This window comes from Mastomys coucha, unplaced genomic scaffold (genome assembly GCF_008632895.1).
Source record: "Mastomys coucha isolate ucsf_1 unplaced genomic scaffold, UCSF_Mcou_1 pScaffold1, whole genome shotgun sequence".
Taxonomy (NCBI): domain Eukaryota; kingdom Metazoa; phylum Chordata; class Mammalia; order Rodentia; family Muridae; genus Mastomys; species Mastomys coucha.
This window is the reverse complement of record NW_022196891.1, coordinates 30,135,779-30,140,718: the sequence shown is the minus strand read 5'-3', so window position 1 is coordinate 30,140,718 and position 4,940 is coordinate 30,135,779.

Below are 4,940 nucleotides of genomic sequence, written 5' to 3'. Positions count from 1 at the left end.
TCGAACTCAGAAATCCGCCTGCCTCTGCCTCCCAAATGCTGGGATTAAAGGCATGCGCCACCACCGCCCGGCTTCAGGAGGCTCTTTTTGCAAGCAGGGAACCCTTACAGTGTCTGACTTAGTCTGTGGTCTCCCTTTTCAAATCAATTTGTGTTTTCACAAAGTAGAGCCCTGAAATTAGTCAATTACTTTTTGTTTTTGTTTTGTTTTGTTTTGTTGTAGTTTGGTGGTTTGTTTGTTTGTTTTTGTTTGTTTTGAGACAAGCCCTGACTGGCTGGCTTTGAACTCACAGAGATTCACCTGCTTCTGCCTCCCCAGTGCTGGGATTAAAGGCATGTGCCACATACACCCCCCACCCCCAGTTGGCTCATAGTTTATTACTTTTCAATTCAGCTTCATTCAGTTTGTCAGGGCACAGGCAGAGTGCAGCCAGATTCTTTGACACAATGGCCTCTGGCCGGTCCAAGACAGTCTTCCTCCCTTCTGAACATCACAAGCTGGGTCTCTCCATTAGCATTTCTCTCCACAACCTGGTATCCCAGACTCCCAGCAGAATTACTGAATACATTCTGTTTAGAGCATTCTAGGGCTTCTGCAGCCCACAGCTTCAACTGGTCCACATTCAACTGAACCACATGGTCAGGCTGATCACAGCAATGGCCTCACATCTTGGTGATAATTTTCTAAATTAGTTACTTTTCTTATGGCTGGGACAAAAGCAACGAACGGGGGTAGGGGTCGGGGGGAGGATTGATTTTATCTGTAGTTTGGCGGGGAAGCCACGTCCGCAGGAGCGTAAGGCAGCTGGTCACGTTGCACGTGCAGTCCGGAAGCGGAGAGACGGATGCTGGCGCTCAGTTCGCCTTCTCCTTTTCACTCTGGGACCCCAGCGCACTGGAAGCTGCTGCCCACACTCAGGGTGAGCCTTCCTTGCTCAATTGAACCTTTCTGGAAACACCCTCAGAGACATACCCAAAGGGGTGTTTCTAGGAGGAATTTTTTCAGATTTATTTGTATTACTTTAAGTGCGTGCGTGCGTGCGTGCGTGCGTGCGTGCGTGTGTGCGTGTGTGCGTGTGTGTGTGTGTGTGTGTGTGTGTGTACACGAGTATAGGTGTCTGCAGAGTTGAATCCCCTGAAGATAAAGGATTCAGGCAATTGTGAACCACCTGACATGGGTGCTAGGAACTAAACTTGGATCCTCCGAAAGAGCAGAAAGTGTTCTTAACCATTCGCTGACTTCTTCCCTGCGAGTCCAGTGGATAGGATTCTGTATTCATACTCTCTGGGCCACGCCACGCCCCATAAGGTTCTAAATCTCAATGACATGATAGTGAAGCTCAGTGTTCACGGGAGCCCTGCATTTGGGGAGCAATAATCCCCCAAACCACTGTACATGGGACTGTGGACACTGGTTCATAAATAGGGAATACGTTTTGGGATAGCAAAATACACACGCCCTAAGAAGCTTTTGGTGAGGCAAAAGTATGCGGCTGTAAGCTTTTGGCTTTGGAGTGTGCTGTCATGTTTTAAAGAAGCCATGCTAAGCCAGGTGGGCTTTGATACTTGCCGCTTTGAACTTCTGCAAAGGCCTTTTAAGTCTTAAGCCGCCTCTTATTTTGATCTTGGCAGGTTGCAACAGCTTGTGTCAGGACAGAAGCTTGCAGCTTGTGCATCCACCAAGGCAGAGCCACACGTGCTGGGCCTTAAGCAAAGATACAGACTGGAACAACGCATCTCTCAGGCAGGACTCGGCACAGAACTCCGCTCCATCCTCAGCTTTCAACGCCGGCCCTTAGTCTTATGCCCCCCGTGTGGGCTTTGTGGAAACGTCAGAAGTTATTTGGAGAGTCTAGAGGACCTCAAAAGCAGGCACAGCCAAAGCAAGAATTCGAAGTCAAGGAGAAAAAAAAAACCCATGATTTCATGCGTGTTTCTTTTAGGGGCCTGTAGCAGGAGTGTGGCTGCTCTTAAAACACAAACTGGCCAAATCCTGGGAATATCGGGCCCTTGTGAAAAATGGCTCTAAATTATTATTGTCACTAAGGGGGTTCTGATTCATGGTAATGACCTTTTTGAAAATTTACCTACTAATGGTTTTTGATGCTAGGATTTTACTTTTGTAGCCTCATGCCCACTGGGAAAGCTCTTTGTCCCTGGGTTACACATCCAGTCTCCATGGTAATGTTGTCTTGATCTGGGTGCCAGTTACTGAATGTAGGTTTTGTGTGTGTTTGTGGACATGCATTGAAATGTCCACTTGGCTTATACACTTCGTATAGGAATGTTTACTTCAGAAGAAAGTTTATTTGAAAAAACGATTAGTAGATAGCACTATCCGATCACAAATCATTCTATATGTACTTTTCTTTCACCACTTTCTTCCCACTTCAGCTTTTGGATTCTTGACCTCTCTACTGTCAGAGAGCAGTTACTAGAATACACAGACTATTCTGAAGAATGCACACACACACTCACACACACATGAAAAATTTTCATCCTATTGGTTATGTCCCCTTAGAGAGCCCTAACTACTGCACATGCTAAGCCTTTCACCAGGTCCTGATTCTTTTTCCATGAGGTTTGGTCCTTCTCACCAGTGTCCTCACTGGAACATTCTTGTCCCTTTTATCTTCAAATATTGTTTCATTCCTATTCTATTATATTCTACTGTGTCTCCACTGAGATATATTGGATGTTCTCATTGTCTTTCAAATCTGTTAAGTTTTTGTTAAGGTTTTACATCCCTGAGTGAGTGGACTGCATTATGAGTAAATTCCTTAAATCTATTCTCCAGTATGCTGGTTCTCTCTTTGGCTGTATCTATTCTGCAATCTAATCAGTCCGTTGGTCAATATAAAGCCACTTATTTTTCACTTATAAAGGTTCTACTTTGCTTTCTTTATTATTTTTAATTATATATATGTGTTTGTATGTGAGGCCAGAGGGTGAGAGCCTTTGGAGTTGCAGTACAAGCAGTTGTGAGCTCTCTGACATGGGTTCTGGGGATCATACTTGGGTCTTCTAGAAGAGCAGTGTATGCTCTGGTCCTCTGAGCCTTCTCTCCAGCCCCCTACTTTGTTCTTTAAAATCTGCCTTGTTATTCACAATGGTTTCTTATTTCCTACTCAGTTTCTTGTTCTTGCTTTTCATTCCTTCTCTCTGTGTCTCTCTCTGTTTCTGTCTCTCTGTCTCTGTCTCTGTCTCTCTCTCCTATTTTCTTTTGTTTTTGAGATGGGAGTCTCATGTCTCCCAAGCTGGACTCAACCTTGCCATGTGGTTGGTTCTGTCAGATGACTCATCCACAGGCCTGATGAGTTAGTCAGTTGCTAGCCTGCTTCTCCATAGCAGGATTTGGGTGTCCTCAGAGCATGGCAGCTGTTTTTCCTCAGGACACCTGTTCCACTAGAGCAAAACTAGAAGTTAGAGTGTGTTAAATGACAGCCTTGGAGTCACACAGCCATTGCTGTGGCACACTGCTTCCTCTGTGACTCATTCATTGAGGAACAGCACTACATGTAAGAGTGTGAATATCAGGGTCGTGTGTGTGTGTGTGTGTGTGTGTGTGTGTGTGTGTGTGTGGTCCCTGCTTTGCCTGGAACTCACTATGTAGACCAGGCTGATCCTGAACTCACAAACATCTGCCTGCCTTTGAGTTGTTGAACAGAATTCAAGGACAATTTGTCCTCATTCAGTATCATCTATTAAACCCTAGGTTTCTCTTTCTCTCTGTCTCCTTCTCTCTTAATCTCTTACTTTTGAATTAACTCTCCCTCTCCCTCTCTCTACGTGGCCATGGCCAGTCTCTACTTTCCTACCTTCTCTCTCTCCTTTCTGTAATAAAAGATCTTACAACAACAACAACAAAGACCCTAGGTTTATCTTCCAAGCCCTGTAATCTGTCTATCACAGTACAAACCAAGCCCTCAAGGTTGGTCAGACAAACTCAGACGGGGAAACTAGGGCGGTTGACACGCAGAATTCTGATTTGAAGTTGGCATTTGGAGGTTTCAGACAGACAGCCATCATTGTCCTGTTAGGATTATGTTTAATCATGCATATGAATATATGTGGATATGTGGGTGCGGGTTCAGGTTTCCTGCCTGTCAAACACCTCTGGAGTTAGACTTACAGGCAGTTGTGAGATGCTAATGCTAGGGTCCAAAAATACAAAACAACCGAAACAGAAACAGAAGTCCCTACAAAGCAGGATCTTTATTTGAATTAGACAGCAAAAGCTGAAGCAGTCAAACACGACAGCAGGAACTCTGGAGCTAACTGCATCTTTGAACGTAACACTCATCTTAGTAAGTATTTAAGGGATGACAAAATGTCATTGTACTGAGGCCACTACTGATCGATCAGGGCCACAGAACAGATCTGGGAGCTGAAATACAACACACACACACACACACACACACACACACACACACGCGCGCGCGCCAGAATGTTACAGAGTTTTTAAGCTTGAAAACCACAAATATCTGTACCAAGTTACAGTTACAATTTTTTATCAATCAGAATCATTTGTTTAAGGAGGAAATTGGCTTAGCCATCTGGGAACTTGAACTTAATTTGACCTTATGATCAAAAATGGAGTCTGAAAACAAAATGGTGGTATTCAGGATAAGTTTCATTTATTTGATCCAAATACCAGAAGCGGTTCCAGGAACTGAACTAAGATCCTCTCTGAGAGGAGGGAGTGCTGTCAACTACTGAGCTCGGCCTCTCTCTCTCTCTCTCTCTCTGTCAATCTCTCTCAAGCTGATTTTCCTATTATTAGATTCTAACTTTGAAAGACATCTGTACCACTTCACCCTTAATCGCTCCCCTAGTTTGCTGTTGTTTGTTCATTTTTGAATTAGCCCTGTCTGTTCTGGTGCTCACTCTGCAGACCAGGTTGGCCTTGAACTCAGAGATCTACCTACCTCTACCGCCCGA